Source organism: Macrosteles quadrilineatus, unplaced genomic scaffold, assembly GCF_028750875.1.
Source record: "Macrosteles quadrilineatus isolate MER2022 unplaced genomic scaffold, UCM_ALF_1.0 Scaffold_2__2_contigs__length_208266976, whole genome shotgun sequence".
Lineage (NCBI taxonomy): Eukaryota > Metazoa > Arthropoda > Insecta > Hemiptera > Cicadellidae > Macrosteles > Macrosteles quadrilineatus.
In genome coordinates this window covers 147,412,595-147,435,870 of record NW_026542595.1, presented here as the reverse complement: position 1 = coordinate 147,435,870, position 23,276 = coordinate 147,412,595, and positions in this window count along the sequence as shown.

Here is a 23,276-nt window from a genome sequence, read left to right as displayed (position 1 = left end):
CTTTTAAAACATAGAAAGTGGGCATGTATTAAGCAAAAGTTGTATTTTTGTTTCAGCTTGAACAGTAAAAACAGTAAAAAGGTTCCCCTGTTTTCTGGTATTTAAACCATTATAACAAACAAAAAAATATCTAAATCTCCATTTACTTTGTACTTACACCAAAAACATTTTGTCACACTGAGTACAAATCACCCTGTATTTACTTTTCTCTGACCAAAACCTTTTTTGCAGACTGAACAATCTGAATATAACATTCACCAACTAGCCACTGAATCGAATTGACAAATAATGAAATAGGTTGATTTAAAATAAAAAAAAAATTATTGTATGTTGAATCTAATTAAAGTAATGTCTTGTTAACATATTAAACATCACACGATCAGCTGTAATCTCCGTTAAAATATATAATGTTCATAGAGATCTGCTTGATTTATATATATATTTGGAAATAATCGAAGGTAAATCCCTGCAGCGTTATTTTTGCTGCAAAATAAATACCCTAACGCATCATGGTACTCTTCGTCAGACTCGTTTACGTAAGCCTCGTATCTGAAGTAGATATATTTCCTTCTTTATTCTCATCGACGTAAATACTATTTACGCCACACTACACTATTTTGACGAACTTCCCACGCAAGGATTTAGTCCAGAAAACAGCTGTTTGCCGCCAGCTTATTCAAATGGGGTTTCATTGCGTAATACTGTTCTGCAATGAGTTTTACCGGACACCAATCAGCTGATTATACTGTATTTGCGTGGCAATGATTGGTTATAAACAAAAACATAACGTCTCTTGGAGGTTATGACTCGTGATGTTTAGTCCTTTAGTTGGTGGAAATATATAAGGATCTGGGCGAATTAAGTAGTATGGTGTAAACTATCGTACGTAACTCGTCCAAAATGTGTGTACCGGACTCGTATGGTAATCCCGTACTCGACTTCGTCTCGCACGGGAACGACCACACTCGTCCGGTAAACATTTATTTTCAGGACTAGTAACGTAATATACTATTCCGTTGTATACGTGGGTGTTTGAAGTACATTGTGTTGAGTTGTAGCTGTAGAAAAAAAACATCAATAGACATGATAACACATTACAATATCTACATTTGACGTTTATGAAGTACTGTGATTATACTTATATATTTATACACCTAATGAAAAAAAAATAACATTGTTTATCCTCTGGCATTAGAGTAAAATAAAATAATGTTTTTTTTTCTTGGTATATTTTTTATTTAAAATAATAGTTGTTAAGTGCAGCAACGCGTACTGGGAAACGCTTGTTTAGTTATAAATTTATAAGGTAAACCTGGTTAAATAAAAGCATTTGGCTCTTGGCAGGTAGAGCTGCGTTGGTTTTAATTACAACTGGTTTCAAACTTTGAGACTCGTACTTGATGTTGGTAGGCTACTGTTGCCATGGACCCGCGCACGAAATTTTGCAAATACCACCTACGTCCCTCTCTATCGATATATATTTTATTTGTGTATTGTGTGGGACTCTATTAATATTTAATCATTATTACAAACGAGAATAAGCTAGTTCGTGGCGTATACATGAAACCGATGTGTTACATTGCAAGAGAAAACACGCTCCAACTGGAGACGTTGATATAGAAAAATGCGTGACTTTTCTACAAACGTATTTCACATGTGCGTGTAGTTGTGTGCCAGCAACTGTAAGAAGTAAACACACTTAGCAGAAACAAACTGGCGCCAGCCACGCCATTTTCAACATATTTGTAGCTTGTCATGTTGGTGTCGTACATTTTCAGAATCGTTCAACTGTTAGATATACGTCTATAAAATGAGGAATTTTGACAATGTTTATAATGCATTGTAACAGTTACGATCGAAACCTAATAGTATCATCCGAATTGTTGGATTGCTATATCATAAATAAATGAAACAATGGACAGGTAAAAAATAATTTTCACGATTATACCGTTTTCAAGCAACAAAGTTATTAAAACAACAATCAGGTATTGTTAGATTTCACACTAATTAATTGTTTGTTTATTTCTGATTTATTAAAATGAACTGGTTTATGTTTAAATGCAATTTTCAATGTTTTTATTCTGATCATACCATTAATAAACACACGAACTAGTTATCGTCTTTTACACGATACTTGGCTGTTAAAACACGGATAGAGTATTATATCAACATAAATAACATTATTTTTCAATTGTAAGGCTGCCTATTTGAGTATTCTTGTCGTTTACACAGTTCAGAAGCTCGCAGAACTGTTCTAAATAACGGAAGAGGATAAAAAACCAAACATATTTATTCTAATAGTTTCTTTCTGTGATCAGGGTACGGGTTTAAGTAAGTAGGTTTATTTTGCAAATTAAAATTAAAAAAAAAATTCACATTTGCCTAATTTTAACCAATTTACAAAAGAAATAACAACTCTTGAATACCAGGCGGTTTTTTCCGTTCTACGTATCTAGACATGTTAATCATCCTTTGACATGCCCGTCGCTGCTTATGACAATCGTATGTTTTTAATATGACATTTTTATCTCAGTAGCTCTTGACCTTAGTATTGCAAGTGACATTGTCGTTTCTATAATATTTTATAGAATTAAGTATCAAGTCATGTGGATTCTGTTTTTTTGAAATTTTTTAAAACGTAGAGCACAGTGTTTTTGATTTATCCTCCATTAGTAACATTTAAATATTCAATTATTTTAAAACCGTAATTACCCTGTTTTCATAACAGCCATTTAAGTTTTTGTAAAAAACATAATCTGTGCATCTTCACAGTAAACAGATACATGACATTTTGTGAAAGCTAATATAGTTGAATTGTTATTTAGTAGTTTAATAAATATAATAATACATCTAATGACGCATTTACAACGATTGAGATAAAAGCGTAATCCAAAATAACACTTTTTAAGCAACCAATTAACCTTTTTACCTCTCCACAATAATTATAAACGTTTTGAAAATCTCAACACCGTCTTGTGTCAAACACTCTCAACAACAACGCAACTTCTCAACTTGTAATTAAGTTGTCTGCCTTGTTACTTCCAATGTCACACGCTCAAACATGATTGTGGCAAAACCTTTACGCTTATATTCTATTAGTTCTATGCGGTACAAAACTTTGCGGATGAAAGGTGAAAGCTTTAAGTAAAAAATCTAATTAACGGAATTGAATTTAACCAATCATTATTTTGTATAATAGAACTTAGGAACGTAGTGCTATCCTAATTTTTCTATTTATGATAGTAAACATTTAGATTGATTAACATATTATTTTGATGCGTAGGAAGCTTTTTTTTAAGCTTATTCTAAAGGAACTTTTTATTGAGCCCAGAGGTCATCAAAAAAGTATTTCGTCTTTTTGCATATGGTGAGGGTTTCTCAGATTAAAGTTTCATTTATTTCTGGATGAGGACCATCATAGTTAATTTGTACAGAAAATACATAGACAGCACAGTTGTTCTGTAAATAGTACAAGGAAAAATACAACTATAATGCTCTAAGATAAATTAATATGCTGTTTCTTTTTTTTCTACGTAAACATACATTGGTATATTTACTTGTAAATCAGCGATATCACTTTTATTCGGTTATTTAGTAAGGTTTTTTTCATGTTTTATAAGCACAGAAATATAAATAAGCAAGTTTAGTAAAACCACGAAAACCTGAAAGTCAAACGACATCAAATATTACCTTTTATCAAACATATTAAGATACATACATTTTCTAACAAATAAGAAATTTTACCAAGAAATAGCTTATTGCGACCATGAGATAGAGTCACAAATCTCTGGGATTGTTATTGCAGGAGAGCGCGATGACAGAGTCTTTGTCTTCCTCCAATGTCGCTACTTGGAATGTTATATATGAGTATAAATCTTACCTTCCCATTCGTCCGGCCCTGGACTTTCTATCTTTCTTCAAGAACTCGTTTCCGTAATATTAACTCTGCACAAATTATAGAATTTGATGACCTACAGCGATATAATTGAGATGAACATTCACACATAGGTAAACTTGGGTTTCAAACTGTATAATAAATCACTACATGTTTTTCAAACGGAATGGTGGAAGAAAAATATAGAATCTAATACTTATAACACACAAAGAGATAGGGATGGGAATAAAGTTCACTAACTTCTCCTTCGTTATGACGATTTGGTTCCGTACAACCTTTGATTTAGTTATTAAATATATTTTTTATTTAATTTCCTTTAATTTTATTGACTGCCTTGAATGTTGATCATGATAAAAAAGTGCTTGAATCCGGGTCATTCTAGTATTTTTTAAATGTTTTTTATTTGCGTTCTAAAGACCGGTTTGAAATCCAATCCAATAAAAAATGTTCATTTATTTAGTAGATTCAACAAACAGTTAAATTTAAATATTTATCTAATCAATAAGTTCCAATAATCACCACAATGTTTTATATATGTATTAATTCTTAAAATCATTGGTAGGAGTACATCCTATAGGTGAAAATCCCTGTCTATATAGGAAACAAACGTTAAATTTTCTATTTTATATATTCACTAATATTGTTAAACTTTCTAAAAATATAAAGAGGCAATACTTTTAATAAACAAATAAATAGATTAAATGCACAGAAAAAAGCTGTTTCCGTACAAGACAAATCACAAAATCATAATCAATTCTCATTACAAATCAAATTTGTCTTAACCTAGTGAGTTGTTGATAGAAAATACAAATGTATTTATGAATATTTAATCGATAAACTTTCCCTAACAGAATATATTATGCTGTAGAAAGATGCCGTACCACCTTTGCTTAATAACGTTTTATTTTTAAGGGATTGTCAGTGTAACCAAATTTATAGTCTTTCTCTGACAAGGTTTGAAATATTACAGCCTAAAAAATTACCTCAGGCCGTAAAACCTTTATTTTTTAAGCATTTAGTTTGTATTTATGACAGTATTAATTTATTGTGTTTATTTGTAAAAAACATCATATTGATTGTTCAGGACCTGAAATTGTTGTACATTTTAAAAGTAGGGCACACTTTTGTTAATTTTGTTTAATTGAAAGCGTTTTGCTGTTAGTTTTAAATAGGGTTTCAATTATATTGATATAAATCAAATTAGAAAATAAATTTTAAACCGTATCTATACAGTGTAAATGTGGTTTATGTGTGTTATATGTCCTGTTATATGATTGAACTCAATTTCAGATGTATAATTGAGTAAAATTTAAGTATATTACGCAAAACTAACAACACTTAATAACGTCCTTAGTGAATATTGTAATGTTTAACTAGTTAAAGTGTGGCATTGTTACGATCTATAATTATTATTTGTACAATTTGCTTTTTACAAGTATTATGAGATTTTACAGCTATCGCATTTATAACCGTGGATGAGTTCCATACCATTTCTGGTTCTACTTCCAAAGATAAAATAAAAGACTATATAAGGATTATTGATAAGTTTGATATAACATAAAAATACAGAATCTAATTGTTTTACATTTACAAATAATGAGGTAATCAAAGTTTGTTTGTTCACTTTTTAAATAAAAAAAAGTGTCTTCATGTATACAGAAAACATGCTGATTCATCTATGCAAATTGAAAACTTATATGTAAAAAGTAAATTAAACAGTTTTGTCTACGGTTACTTTGAAAATCAGTTTTCCTGAAGGAATCGGATTACCCTATAGCTGTAAGGGAAGGAGTTCTATAGGGCAGATAAGTATCCTTACGTAAGAGAAACCTATCCAATTTTTCGATTTTTTGGTAGTAGCCCACAAGTAAAACTCGAACTTCTGGATCATGACACCAATTGATTGGTAAAAAACCATTGGTCCTTAGTAAGATTTCAATCTTGGTCAGAAAGAACGAACTTCTAGTTTAATAGTTTCTAGTTTAATAGTTTACCATATATTTCTTCTTAGTCACTTGCAAACCAATAAATCCTTAAGAAGATGGTTTAAGGAAACTAACACAAATAATGACTTAGTTTACAAGGGTTCACCCATCGTTACTGTCAAGACACCTTATTTCAAAAACTAGAACTGAGCTTTTTGATTGAGGAAATAAATTATCACAGTAGTGTTTATAGTATTACCGCAGCTAATTATGTTCACATCAATGTACATGTACTTGTACAATTTATCACTTTTAATATCTTTGATGAGGTTGAAGATATTATGGATATAAAAATTCATCCAACATAATACGAGATATAAAATATAATATCTGGATTAGTCAGACCAATATCACAACTGATGAAGGCCACACAATGGAGTCAATTTGTTCCACGTAATATATCCTTTATTCCCTCCGGAGCTTTGTCAGGATTTTAAGAGATATGGGATGAGGTTTTGGTTCCTGGCTATATTACTCGTGGTATATTTTTATTTTTCCTAGACATCTTTCCAAAATGAAGGTAATCAATTTCTCAAATCAGAACCGGGTTCTGCAAAGCAAACATTTTAACAAGAGGTAGATTTCTTTTATACATTTCAAATACATTATAGGTGTATGTATTAAAACAAATGCATCTATTTACTTGGCAACTATCAATTATTTAAACACGTTATTTGAGTTCTATTAAAAGGACAAGAGTAATTTTACTTATTTATTCGGTATTTTATCATACATCATTTTAGAAAGTAGCACCTTTAAATGTTGTTTAGATAGGTCGAATAATAATACTGTATTGTATGTTTGTGAAATATTGATTTGTGAAATTATAATGCAGTATTTTAATGACGACACATTAGACATCCAGTGTCATTTAGCATGCGTTGAATAAAAAAGATATTCAGCCAATCGTTATTAATCACCAACATATAATTTTTGAAATACAGATACTGATAAAATATAAAATTACTTTTACGCATAACAATGTTTCCAATATAGACACGTTTTCCTAATATTTAATGTTTGAATATTTTAGGTGGATGAAAAATAAAACCAAGTTAATAAAAACATGAACAAAAAATTCAAAAAAAAAGATTACACAGGCGATAAATACTCTTCAAGAATATTTAATAAGTTCACTGAAGTATTTTCATGAAAGCAGTGTTAAGCTTTTGAATTGTTACTAAAGAAGTGTTTGGTGATTGAAAGTTTAAGACTCGAGGCTTTAAAACAAACTCTTAAAACCATTAAAACTTTTTGGGATTCCAATAAACTGTTAACATCAGTACTTCCACTCTTTTACTTATCTTTGTTTAATGACTTGGAATATATTTTTCCAAGAAAAATAAACGCGCTTGATGCAGACTTGCTCCATATTCTACTAAAATATTTATTAGCAACAAAGAAAAAAGAAATAATATAAATGGTTTTAGGTGTTGGAGGCTTCAAATGCGGAGAGAGCAAATTTTGCACAAAAAGGCCTATTATTTTAAATGTGCATTTACTTAAACTACATATTGTGCTGGAAGACCGACATTGTAAACAAATTTAAATGCATCGGTGTTTTACGGGATGTAAATTTAGATCCCTAAGCTAGAAGTCTCGAGCTTTAATCTCACCGAAAGACCGTTGTGTCATCGTGCAGAATACACCTTTGTTTTTTGTTAAATTAATTATTTAATTATTTACTTCTAAGTTCTTGTAAGAACCACTATATTCTAAATGTATCGATGGGCATAAATGTCAAAGTTAATATATGTAATAAAGGAGAATGATCTTGAGCTTTGAATTATTAACAAATGACAACAACAAAAAATATACTTAAGTGAAATATTAATCGTTACAATAGTTTTGAACATTACTTTACTAATTTTAATGATATGACAACGACAATGAGATTTGACTAATTTAATGTGTCGAATGTACAATATTTATATATATAAAACAACATATCAACACTTAACATCTCAATTATAAATAAATATATTACAGTTTGTAGAGTTCAGTGATTATTTAAAACATATAAATCAATTTTGTAAAATAATATAACATATTAATAATATCATAATATAATACTGGAATGATTCTGATTCAAAATGATGAATGTTTTAATGTCAAAACTAATTAAAATGTAATTAAAAAATTATATAGTTAATAAAACTACGAGTTAATTGTTTGGAAACCACTAAAGAGATTAGGTTTTTATTTAGCATGTTGTATGAGTTCAGAGTATCATTTTGTTAAAATCAATAATGGATTGTTAATGAAGAACGTAATTTAATTACTTAAAATCAATTTGGCCAAGTTTTATGCATTTTAATCATGTTTTGGTTGTTGTTTTCATATTTAGTATTTAAAACAAAATCACTATTAACATTTGTAGGAAATGCTTAAATTATAATAAATAATAACGATGTATTATGTTGTGTTATTATGCGAAATAAAAAAAAAATTGTTTCTAGATATTAAATCATAAGCATTAGGCGAATTATAAACAACCAATTAAACTATTCGGTCTTGATTAGAAATATTCTTTTGGTTAAAAGTGCATGAAATGTTCTCGACTAACATTTTGACTTTCACTAGTGTTTAGTGTATTTTATACATTGTCGGGTGCAGAGGAAATAAACTTTTAGCCACGGTCACAACTGTCCTAAATGGTTATGCCATAAAACGATCACACTTCCCCAGGGAATGTAACTTACCGTATAGTTCATCACAAAAACGAATTGCTCGAAAATCCGTTATGATGTATCGGTTTGTAAATCTATTGGGTTGAGCTGTCACGATATTAAAGGAATTATCCAATGGTGTATTTACATTAAGTTTTGTAACAAAAAAATCATATTATGATTTGGCATATTATAAGATATATTTTTGATTTATTACCAGACTTAAATTACTAATTTTACAATAAGTTGAGACTAAACAAAATGTCACTAGAAACTCTGTCCTATAAAGTGACCAAATTAGTCCTTTTATGAAGGTATATTTTCAAAATATTTTTTGTTTTAGATTGCTGTAGGTTTATCATCAAGTTTAAAGTAGTTATTGACATGTATTATGAAAATGTAAACTACTATAATTTAAAAAAATCGAAACAATATTATTTTAAAGGAGTTAACACATTTTAAATCTTATCTTAAATATACCGATTATGCATAAATGTTCCATTTAATATACATGTTATTGATGTGCATAATTGTAATTCATTAAGAAGACGTCCAGACTCTTTAAAACGTGTCCTATGAATTTTAATGAGGTTAACATATTTTTGTCAAGTACCGGATCCTCGCCAGGACATTATAAGTGGTCCGCTATTGAAACAAAGACCTCGTTTGGAGATGAAGTGTTCTCATCATGATATGAATACACGAGTCAAAGAAACTTTTATCCTGATAGTGATTACATTTCAAGTATAGTATTGTATAAGAAAGAATGTCTTCTTAAACTCGTTAATGAGAATAGCCTTATCCAATAAAAGGAATTATAATTAACATTGAATATAACCTTATAACGTCAACCCCTTGACCCACAAGTAATCATTTATTAAAAGGTCAAACGGTTAATAACAGCTAGAATTTTTTTCATATTATTAGTGTGTTACAGTATAAAAAAAAAAAAAAAAACTACAATAAGTTGATTCTGTCAAGTTGCCAAGGAAGTACTTAGGATTACTTCATACTTTCACTTAATCCCATACGTTATGTTTTTAGTCTTTTTAAAAACCCTTTTAATGTAATTTCGTTTTTTGTACTCATTAAACATCACTTAAACGGAATTAAATTTCTGTCCCCACATATGCCCCTGACGTTATTAATTTCAACTATCTGTTGATAACATAATAATATACCAGAATTGAAAATTACCCATTAAATATAACCGTCCATTACCAGACCAAGCATTGTCATTCAATTTCAATGTAAACCGATTTCGGAATGGTTTAAATATAGTTTGAATGTCTCTTCCGGTTTTCAAGATGAGAAGTTGGTTTTCAATGAAACAATAAATGCTAGCTTTCGTATTTTGTGCTTTTGACATTAATTCTAAGTTAACCGAGAACCAGAAAGCAATCCATTAAAACTTTTACGTCGTTACACTCAGCGGTGTTTAGATATCACTCGTTGATAGCCTCACTGGTATATTTTTGGTAAAAGTATTTTTTTAAAGATCTACTATATACTTTCAATAGTTGATTATTAAACCTATTAAAAAATATCTTCGATAAGGATTTTAAATAGGCTACTTTTAAATGGTATTGGAAATAGACAAGTGTTTAAATGAAATTACTCTGTGAAATACAGACCAGCTTACATATTGATATCCCTGTTTTCTTTACCCCAGTGATGATTATCTAATATGCATTGATGTATGGATGATGTATGTATGGATATGTAAGGTTTAGTTTAATTGATAATCTATGGTAAATGAGAATCAACGGGGTTTTTTGCAAGTTGAAAGAAAGTATGAATTGTAGGTGTCAGTTAACTTGTTTTCCACAGATCGGGTTTCCTTAGATCTTTCATGACAATTCCATGACAAGTTGGAATTTTAGGAGTAAATGTAGGAAATACATTTCGAACTTCGCTTGGTTAGGATCAAAAGGCCTAATTTATTTTTAATTTACTAAACGCTTTGAGTAAAAAAAAAATACCATATTGAGTCGTACTCAAAATAAATTTGCAATAACACTTAGACTTATAGGTAACTAACTATACATCAATGCATATATGCTGATCGGCAATAATGTGAGCTTGTTTTTTAATTTGGCTGGTGAAAAAAAACATTCTGTATATATATTTTAGGCGCGTACATTTCACAACATAATAAAGAGGGAAATAAGATGCCCCTCATGGCAAAATTTTGTTTAGCTTAAGCCACATTGGGTCTTTGATGTTCTAGTTCATTGCTAGTCAATTGACTTTAATTAATATCCTTATTAACTCGTTTTTTTTTTAAAGCATAACATTTAGTATTATTAACATAATTTAGTACATTACAAACTATGTTATAAATCTTAACCAAAACACGATACTATAAAATAGAGTCTTTACTTTCACAGTGTTACTGTGGATGGTTGGCTATGTTTAAAATCATGATGGCACACTTTTTGTTTCGTATAGATATATTGTAGTTAATGCCTATATTAAAAATTCGTAGTGAAAACTGAGTAATATATGCAAAATGACATACTGCCTATTATACACTACTTCAATAATAAAGATATGCAGCAAAATGGAATGTAATATAAAATATAATGAAAATTACGTTATTTATATAGCACTCATTAGAAATTATCGGAGAAAATGTTATCTAAGTTGTATAGCAAACATTTCAATTCAGTCTAGTCAGTGGGGTAAAATACGGACAGTGAATACTATCTTCCTTCTCCGAGTCTCAAAATCCGTTTAGCAATTCCGAAAGATAAATTGGGCGATAAGCGAGTTTACTAAATTCACTCTTCTTTATTTTATTTATAATGAGAAACTGTTACATAGGATATAATGTGCTCCTAGAAGATTACTTTTAATTTAATCATTTGAGAATATTTTTTTAGTCTAAGAACGGAGTTATGAAACGTAGTAGGTTTTTAGGGTTGAATTTTTCGTTTTATAAAACAAGATTTACAGTGTTCCCAAAACCAAACTTGAAGATCAAATTCATTCGGTATGAGTGAAATAACTTTATTTAAATACAATATTAGATTTTCGTACTTAGCTACACGTCTTGTTTGTTTTAGACCGATTTGGTTCCCTATTGTGGTTTAACGGTTCAATGTGTGTATTAAACTCATTAAAACAATGTTTGAGTTTAATTAGCATTACTCCTTCTTCCTGTCCTCTATCAGTTGATGAAGAGGAGATTTGTATCAATGTACGGATCTACGGATTTCAATTCAATAGCATTGAATCAATTCTTTTGTTCAATAAAAATCGCCATCCTTAAAACAAAGCCCAATACAGAGAATCCTAGGATGGTATAAGAATATCCAACGTTTCATTAATTATTTAACATGTATAGAAAAAAAGCAATTTAACTTAAGCGTTGCGTTAATAACTGTACGTCTTACAAGAAGGAATTATCCTCAATGTACATCTTAATTAATGTACCTTTTATTTGGCTCCCTTATAAATCAACCTATAGCTTAAGCTAGGCTCTAAACCCCAATTTTATTGCATTACCAAACATAAAATGTCCATGGGTCTCAGTATATGCACCCAGACCTGCACTCTCACATTTAGATAAACCTGTGTATAACTGCAGATAAATACCATTAGTTGGCTAATAGAAAACATAATAATCTTTGATTCATAATAAAACATATATTACTGATGTATCCTTAGAGGTTTCATTGATCTTAAGCCTGAAACTGTTCATTCAAATTTTTGAATCAAGAGTCTCTTAGTAATATTTTGCCTGCCTGATACATCAAATATGTTCTTGATTAATGAGACTACACTATGGTGTAGCACACTAAATTCTGGAAAGTGTTTCCCGCAGAACGCGACTCTACGGGAATTATTTATGTTGTCTGAGTGCATCAAGACTCGAGAGCTAACGCGTCTTAATAGGAACAACAACGTTTACATCGGATTAACATTTTGTAAAGATATTAATTTAATGTATGAAATGTTTTCTTATGGAAGCTCAACATCTCTGGTTAGCATGAGAACACATGTACGATTTCAAAGTTTTAATAACAAGTACATATTAATAAAGTAATTCCATGTAAACAGAATTTCTTAGGTGGAGTGTATCAAGTTAAACAGAAGTTTACCCTAATGTTAATAATAAAAACTACATAATTGTAGTAATTGGATTCTAGTTATAAAAAAATCTATATTTATTATGTGTTGGCTTAGTTGTATTACAGTGCTTTAGAAAGATTACCATTTTTCGGAACTGAAATAATTGACCTACAATTTAGATTTTTAAAATAAATATTCGTGTTGTTACATTTAAGGCGAGAATGGTTGTCAAAATAAAAAGATATTGGAGAATGTGTATTTGAAGAGATACTTTACTAAATCTACAATAAGTTTCCATGGGTGATTGCAGAACAGTTAAGCTTCAGCTGTACACTGAAGAAATACGATAGTGCAGGTAGGATACCTCAGCCAAGCTTGCGCACTGCGGGTAAATAAAATAAAGGTTTTATTGAGGTCTGAAGAAGCGTAAGAAGATATAATGAGAACGAGAATCAGTTAAATGTATTCTTGTTGTTGTAGTTTTTTCCCAAAACATATTTATATTGACGAAAATATTTACAGTACTGTCTGTAAATTTTCCAAAATTTGAAAGATATTAAAACTATAGAAGCTATAAAAGTTAGTTTTGGATCCTTCAGATAAAAGTTAAAAATAGTGTATTTGGATTATTTGATGTATAAATCACCTGTCAGTATATTAAATATTCACGAAAAGACTATTTCCCGTATTATTTTAAAAACTTGTGTATGATATGGTTAATATTATTTTGTGAATATGTCGTTGTAGTGTACAGTAGTAATATCACATACAGTACAGTACATTATACAGTAGTCGTGCACAGTAGGTATAAGTAGTTTTTTTTACTGTCTTAGAGCTTGCATGCATCCCTATTGTATTGTTCATCAGTTTTGCATTGTTACTTAATTTTAGTTTTAGTATTTAGTCATGATGAGTATCTCACTAGTCACTATATTGTAACTCTTATTGTAAATTGGTGAAATCCGTTGGCAATAAATAAATAAATATAATAATGCATGTTGCACATACAAATACTTAGTCCACAAAAAATATTTCGACAAGTTTTTTAGTCCTCTCTTGATTTTTAAGCCACTTAAATACAAGGAGATTTTTGCAAACTAAGAGGAAATTAGTAGTAGCCAATAAACAAATTCAAATCAAATGAAATACCTTACATTTTCTTGATTCTAACAGTGCATTACTTGTGGAAGTGTTTAAAGCTGAAAAGATACCATCAATTCAGTTTAGGCAACTTTCAATTACGCTAATATTAAAGGATAAATACTTCATTACAGAACAGACAATACTCTTGAGGCCTCAAGTTTTCTTATCTCATTCATCAACGTTACATATTTTAGAGAATTTGAATAATTAAAAATGTAATTTTGTCAATTAAGTTGGAAGTGCAATCTGTTGAATAAAGTTTCAATTTTTAGGGAATTTCCTCAATTGGAAAGCCGCTATTTCTGTAAGAGTCACTTTGAGATCTAGACCCGGGACCGATTTATTATAAAATGTGTTGTCCCCAGAGGTCAAACAATTTTCCGTTTAAAAATACAAGATGTTCATATGTTTTTACAAGATAAAAAATTTAATGAGGTTACAAATCCTTATTAAATTGGGAGCTTCACTTAGGAATTATAAGTGGTCCACTATTAAAACAGACACCTCGTTTGGAGATGAAGTGCTCTCATCTATATATGAATACATGAACTTAGACTGACTTCAATTCTCACAATGAATATACTTCAAGTAAAGTATAGTAATGGAAGTCTTCTCCCATCTTCATCAATGATGGTTCTGGTCCATGGAAAATATGATTAACGTTGAAAGAAGCTTTATGATTACCATACTTTTATCCACTTGCGTTTGATTTAATTCACATTTCATGGGACATAACGAACGTATTATTTCATATGGACAATCCATTGTACTAGGATAGTTTTTTGCAATATTCTTGCCTTGAAGCAGGACATTTTATCAACAATCTAATAATTAATTACAGCTGGGCCCAGATATGAACCTTTTAAAGGCTCCTGACTTAGAATCAGTACTTTTTTGATTGTCGGTTGAAAACTATAACCACACAGGTACCCTGATACAAGTGTTAGTTCCCCAACTAAGGTAAGGTTTTTGATGCCATTTACGGAAATGAGATCGTTGTTAACCAAAGTGTCTTTTTAAATCGTTCTCAATTTTATGAAACGTAAAATCATACAAGGCCTTAAGAAAATCCTTACAGTTATGTTGGTTACCATACATTGCCAAACAAAAAAGTTTTGTTCCTCATAAATAAATTTGAAAATTGTCATCTTTCTATTTTACGGTATCGATTTTACGGCTTTCATCAAAACAATAACTGCCAACTTGAGTATTTTGTACCTTTAGAACTAATTTTAGGTTAACCGAGAACCTGAATAGCAATCCATTAAAACTTTGACCCTGTTACACTCGGGCGTTGTTAAGCTCATTTGTTGATAACTGATAAACTGTTTGTGTAGATGTTTTTTAGAGTCTTAAAATTATATTCAATAGTTACTGATTACACTACCTATAAAAAAACGTATTAAAAGACTAGATTATAAATAGCCAACAGTTTGTAATTATACAAACATCAAAATAAAATAAAAACACATTTTTATTTAAATTTGCTTTTAGATTTTTGACTCATTACCTTTTTTTACAGATAAACTTTAAAAATACGAATTAATAGTGGTTAAATAGAATAAAATGACTCAACATTTAAGTAAATTTAACGTATCCAGGTGTGTGCATCCAATATAATCTTAAATGATAAAATTATGATTTTTATGAACAGAAAATCATGCTAAATAAGCATAAATAAATCATTGAATGATCATTGGGACTCAAAGGGATAGCTACTAAGAATTGAGCTTTGGATGGTAGAGGCTTGCATGTTCAAATTTAATTAATTGATTGCTTTCAACCTTTGACCAATAAATGGCAAGGTTGTATTCCCATACCAACGTATACACCGTATCAAAAAACTTGTATGCGTGTAATGGGATGATAATACTATGTATTTTATTCGGTACCGGCAAAATAATATCATTTTAATCATATTTCCGACTTAGTTCATGTCGTTACCTCGAAACTGTTAGTTTTAAATAACCTTTCAACTATATTTACTCTTAATAGGCTATCCAGGACGTATTGAGTATGCAAATACTTGGTTGAATGAGAATTGTGTCAACTTCATTGCCTTCTGTACCCAAATTGTTTTGACGTTTACCCGGTCCAATAGTGTAAAAAAGAAAATAATTGCGCTCCTATTTTGTTAATTTCAAGAATATATTATTTTGATTGTACTGTTACCCAAGTAGTTTCCTTTACCACCCTAATTATAATAGGAAACGTATATCATCCATAAAACCTAGTTCAAGACGGCCTATAATCTTGTCTATGTTAATTAAAAACAGATGGTACGTTACTCATTAAATGCAGAAAAAGTGTAAGGTTACGATGTTTTGTGAACAATTCCGTTAAAAAATCAGGTAAGTATTGAAAATCGTTACCTGTTTTAAATCCAATACATTAAAAAGAGAGGCCTAATACCTTATTTACTATTCTCTTCACAGTTCAGCAGGCATTGAGAGCTCAAAGTCTGAACAGTTCACGTGGACTAGGGTTTGTATCCCGTCTTAATGGGCCATTAAAATATTTTGGAAATATGCTATAAAATTTAATAAAAACTAACTTACTTGTACGCTGTTTGGTTTTATAAGCTTTAACAAATTAGAAAACAAAATTAGACCCCACCCTCAATAGATTTAGCCTTAAAATGTAATGGTTTATAAGAGACAATTTAGATTATAAATTTGATAGGATTTTCTATTAATAAATACCCTTCTTCAGAAGATAATCTGTGTCACTAAACAGTTAATTTTTAAAAGTTCCCTTAAGAATGGATGCTTCGCTTCTCACATGTATTATGTTGTGACAAAATATATTTTTAGGACGCTAGGCACTAGCCCGGGGTTGTTTTTCCTACCACATAATCATAATCAATTTATAAACAGCTAGGATATAATTATAAAATATTTTAAATAACCACTTAACAAAAATGAAGGTGAAATCAATTAAACAGTGAAACTATTTCTTTAAAACATACTCCATCATTCAATGACTATTACAGAAATATGTATGTCTTTAACGATACATTTCACATATGTGACATTCTATGAACATTCATTGAAACTTTAACAGTATTTGTAACACAAATCACAGTCGGCCAAAGCCTGTGATATGAGCGAAGTTTACCAATATGGTTGTTATACAGTAGTAATTGCTTCTGGTTTCCGGAGAACTCAGACTGATTGATATTGATCAAACTAAATTAAACTTACATTCACTCATATGGTTATGTTGAAAATTATATGTGATAAGAGATGAACTTACAAACGTGATGAATAGAATTTTCAATTTATTTATAAAACAACAACACATTGGTTTTATCTTGTAATATTTCCTTTTGTTTTATTTTGCTACATTAAACAGTATTTTAGATTTGGTTGTTTATTTTTTGGGTATACACATTTGTTGAGTTTATGAACACTTACTCTGAAAATAGCTCTGATGGTTTACAAGTGATTTACAATTCATATAACGTAGGTAAAAATGTAGGTAAAATATGCCAAAGTATTTAAAATGAATTACAGGATCTAGAAGAAAGATAATATTCCAGTTTGCAGCGACCAACCCGCAATTGGTTTGGTCGCTAGCCATACAGGACGGGGTTGTACTTTCGACCAACCAGCAATTGGTTTGGTCGCTAGCCATACAGGACAAGGATGTACTTTGGACCAACCCGCAATTCGTTTGGTCGCTAGCCATACAGGATGGGGATTTACGTTCGACCAACCCGCAATTGGTTTGGTCGCTAACCATAAAGGACGGGAATGCACTTTTGACAAACCCGCAATTGGTTTGGTCGCAAGCCATACAGTACGGGGATGAGGTTTCGACCAACCCGGAATTTGTTTTGGTTGCTAGCCATAAAGGGCGAGGATGTACTTCCAGTTCGGGGCGGGATTTCTCTCATCGCTTCGCTTTTATATCGGATACAGGCAGACCTGTTTGAAATAAATAACGTGTAGTTTACATAAATAATTAAACATGAAATATTTTTGTGGCCGAGTGATTTTAGTCGTTGCCTTCAAATCTGAAGGAAGCTGACCCATACTCTCCTGCAACCAGCTTTCATTTGCCGTTGTTCAACCAATAAATGATACTTAAAAACAAAAAGTTTACAATAGACTGTAAGGCCAATTTTCTAACAAAAATCTTACAAACGCTTTAAGCGCGAAAGTGTGTACCAATCACGTTCCAACAGTAAAATAACCTGAGACAATTAATTGTTAAAAATGTAAAAAATCTAATATTTAAACATATCCTTGTCTAGAATCGTAATCATGGATGAGCCAGATGTATATCGCAGTGATTGGGGCTCTGTAACTATCCGAGGCAATTACTACTGGATTAGAGCTGCATTACCAAACTTAACTCCAGCGTGTGATGGATTAGTAATGACTGATTAGGGAAACATCCAACAGCTAAACTTACTGATAGTCAGCTGTGCAGCTGTGATAATCTAAAACTTTGGTTTAATGGACTGGTTCATAGAAATCATTGTTGCCCATGAAACACGTGAACATTGTTTTACTTTCACTGCGTGTAATCGGTAAAGAAATTTTCTTTGATTGTTTGGTTTAATTTGCATTTCATCATTAGTGGTAATGAAGATGGGATTTGATACTTATAATTTGACAAAAATGTATGCAAATGTTTCATGAACGTAAATTTATGTAAAGCAATGATGATTTAATTTTGAATTTTAAATGTATTTGACCTATAAAAAACGCATATCTTAAGTAAAAAAATCATATCTTTAACAATTGTTTAAATTATTAGGTCTTCAATCTACTAAGACTCTTAACCAAAACCCCATGAACAGTACTCCATAAACCGCTGAGAAACCATGCAAATGAATTACAGACCAAATCCAAATGAGATAGTGGTATGATGGTCTTAGTAATTGTACTAATGTTAGTATTTAGTAATGTATTATGCATGTGTTATTAAATATCTAGATGTTACAGTGTATAGCAAAATAATCAAGAAGGACGCCTCATTTTTTGATCTTGCATTGCGTTCCAGTTTTACCTCTCGACTCTTGCGCTGGGGACCTTGGTTCAAATTTTACAGATACACACATTAAACAGAAAAAAAAATTGGGACCCACTGTAACCTTTTGGTACATCTTCATAAAAAATAACAATATATATGGGTGTCTCAGGCTGAGAGAATATTCTCCCTGTTTAGGGATTCTTCTCACTAACGGGTGGTTTTATTTATAAAATAAGAACGTCCATTCGTAAATCCGTTAACATATGTAGCATGTATAATGTAAGCACTTAAGTAAGTGCTCATAGTGTACCAGCTTACTATCATTCATGATATGTCTACCTCCAAGAACGTTGCCTTGTATTCCAGAATAAGGATGAATACAATATGACCTATGATAGCCTAAGCTATCCCCTGCATGACTATAGATGCAAATAACATTTTCTCAATGCGTACAAATGAAAAAGATAAGCCAAAATAGTTCAAAAGATGGATAAACATTGTATTTTACGGTTTATGAATACTATTAACAAATTTTAGTTATTCTCTAAACCATGTGTGAAATACGTGTTGATTTGGCAACTCTAACACCAGATTAATAAGTAGTTTAGTATGTATAGTCTACATATTTCTGTACTTATTGTGCAGTGCATTAGTGAGTTGTTTGTAGGTCAGCCAGTGTTACCAACGTAATAAAACATAACAACTGCCACTGTCACAACTAACCAATCCTTCCTGCTTGGCCAGGATATTCATTTGCTTCAAGTAAAATTAATGTGCACTACGGTATCCATTATGAGCTCAGGTGTTTTTCGTTTAGTTTATGAGTAACTGCTATAATATTCTAAAGATGTATAAATTTACATTATTGTTACCAAAGCTATTGAAAGTAACTACAGTTTTTGACGATTATTTTCTTAAATTCTTTATTTATGTGTCAAATTTATATTTACCGAATCACTTAAACGAAAAAAAACTTTTGGTAACCTTACGACTATATCGGGATATATTTTTTTGTTGGTTGCAGTTTTTACATACAATACTGTTGTTGTCTACCATTACACTTTTGTGAGGAAATAAAAACATCATAACAATTATTATTGAAGCGTGGAATGATTTTAGTAGCATATATAAAAAAACTTTTTCTTTTTATCCAAACAATAATTGTAAAGAGGATCTGAAGTAGCACCAGGAGTTGACTTAGGGTTGACAATAGTGAGCCAAAACAACCACTTCAGCACCGCATTGTCGTCCTTGAAGCAACTTCAACCACTGAACAAATAACGAGAATACTTAGACCCTTTGCGTTACGATCTAGTTTTAACGGTGTAAATGGGTGATTTTTTAATAATTGAAATACCTTTATTTAAACCTAAATGCTTTAATGGTAGAAGTTTCAATAGATTTTCTCATTTTAGCATGAAAACCGTAAGTGAGATATGTTTTACTCCGATAAAGTTGTGATAAAGTATACTACCTCTTATCCGGACACCTTTTAACCGGAGATCGGTTTAACCGGACTACACTCGGCGGAAATGACATCTCTTGAACCGGACAATCTTTATCAGCACATCGTTTTAACCGGACTAGATTGGCAGGAAGTGCGCGGTACTGAACCGACTGTTCAGGAAAGATTTTAGACTTTTGATTACGTGTCTAAATACAATAATCTCCTAAATTTAAGAAAATATTTGGGTTATATAACAAGTTTTTGGGCATGTCGGTTTAACCGAAAACCCCGTTATCCGGACTGGCCTAGGTCCCGAGGAGTCCGGATTGGGAGTCTACTGCACCGTTAATATACCACTGTAATTGATGAGTGAGAATGGGTAATGAAAGGATGCCTCTAAAATTACTGGATTAACAAATCTACAAAACAAGAAAAAGAGGCCGTCCAAGGATAAGATGGCTGCAGGATGTTGAGGAGGATTTGAGAATTCTGAGAATTGGGAATTGGAGACAGAGAACCAGGAATAGAGAAGATTGGAGACAAATTGTGATTGGGGCAAAGACCCATCGTGGGCTGTAGCGCCAGAGGGTCAGGATAGGTAAGGTAATTAATGATGCATCTACAATGAGAACAGTTTTATATTTAACAGGACTTATCAAAAATCAAACTGAAATAACATATTACCATCGTAATAGTTTATAAAGAACAAGAAGATACGAAATAGAAAAGAATTTCAACAAAACATGTCATTACTACAACAGTTCTGATATGAGGATGCAATTTTATCTTACAATTATTCCCTACAAGTGGTATCATTTAATTACATTAAACGTTTTGAAATAGTACAAGTATTACTGTTCAAAAACATTCCCTTTGAACTTTAAAATAGTTTAATACATCTCTTTTTGACATTTTAATACGTTCTAAAGCTTAATTGTTGTACCTATTAGACTAAGAAGCGTTAGTGCACCACGCTCGATGCACTCAGACATCATAAATAATTCCCGTGCAGTCGCGTTCTGCGGGAAACACTTTCCAGGAACTGCTGTCAGATCTGTGTATTACCATTAATCTATAAGAGCCTCAGAATATGAGGCTGGGATGAAATATTGCCAAGGTTCCCTCGCCTTTTATGCAAACTTTCGGTCTAAAAAAGTTCTACGTATACATCTCATCGTTGCTTCTGTAATCATATTTTCGACCATGAGAAATTATACTCTTTTATTCATCTGATTTTATTGCATATTCCTTCTAACTGACTGAGCTATAGGATGACACGAGCCTATATTCATTGTTGTGAATTCAGTAAATCGTAATTTACATCATTATGTGTTGGAGGACGTATTTTGAATTTATTAGTATTAAAGTTTTACTTCTATATCAAAACTATTTTCAACCATTTCTTTATTTTAGCCGTCTGTATAAAGGGTTGTTGAGGAAATAATAAAACAATTATATGTCGAAAAGAAAATGAACTATTATTATTCTATTTATAACAGGTGTCGATTAAACCTCATCCGCCATCTTCTAAAATCATGTCAAATATCCATAGGGAAATCTAACGTGGAACAAATTGACTTCGGTGTGTCGTTTTTTGTTGTGATAGTGGTCTGACTAAACTAATCTCGATATTAGAGTATCTTTTTGCTCACTGTTTGAAAATTTCCATTAATGATTTTTATTGAGTAATATAGGAAGTTATAAAACGGATAGTGTTACTCCTGAAGACCTTAAGGCTGCAGCCTTTACAGCTATAAGGTGTTTAGCCATACTTTACAGCACCAAATAGTTTTTATTTTAATTTATTCTATTAACAATAAACATAACAATATTTTAATATAACATTGCTATTATTATTAAATGACAAGTCATCACCTCTTAAATCATCCTATTATAATCTCAAGCTTGTGACGCTCGTTTTGATGACACCACGTCTGCAAACCTGGAAGGATATTAAATTTATTCATAAAAAAATTATGTAAATATTACAATGCGCAGTTTCGACTAAAATACTAGATAGCAAACACTATATACAAAATTAAAAGTTTTATTTTACTATACTAAAGTAACAAAGTAATAAAACCTCTAAATGAAGATAAGTCAACGCATTATTTTAGTGTTGACACATACAGGATGTCTCACGAAGAGGTTTAAACGTTTGATTTTATATTTCTTGCCCATTAATAACAGAATATTTTGAAACCTTACACAATTTATAAAGTAGGTTTGAAAAATATTCTGTGAAGGCTTCAGATATCTCACTCTAGTAGAAACAAACTGGTGGCATATTGAATCGTGTTATTGACTAATTATACAAAATAAATTAATTATACCTATTAATTGGTTATGGATCAAAGTTTGAATAATTTGGACTCTACTTTTAGGTTTTTCATTTTTAGGCTACGTTCGAGTTCCCTGAAAAAAAGCCTAATTTCTCTAGAATGTGATATTACATAATATCCTATTATTTTATCCTATTATTACCCTATCATTATCCTATCATCCTATCTTATCTATTATCCTATTATTATTTATCTTATTATTTTTTTTTTTATTTTATCCTATTATTTGTTATATTATTATATCCTGGTCACTGCCGATAACATTTTTACGCCACACTACATTATTTTGACAAACTTCCCACGCAAGGATTTAATCCAGAAAACAGCTGTTTGCCGCCAGCTTATTCAAATGGGGTTTCATTGCGTACTACTGTACTGCAATGGGTTTTACCGGACACCAATCAGCTGATTATACTGTATTTAGGTGGCAATGAATCGTTATAAACAAAAACATAACCTCTTTTAGAGGTTATGACTAGTGATTTTTAGTCCTTAAGTTGGTGGAAATATATAAGGATTTGTACGGATTTAGTAGTATGGCGTAAAATATCGTACGTCACTCGTCCAAAATGTGATTACCGGACTCGTATGGTAATCCCGTACTCGACTTCGTCTCGCACGGGAACGACCACACTCGTCCGGCAAACACCTATTTTCAGGACTAGTAACGTAATATACTATATCAGTACAGTTCACCTTTGTACTGTACCGGCTCACTCCTTGCTTTGCTGTAAA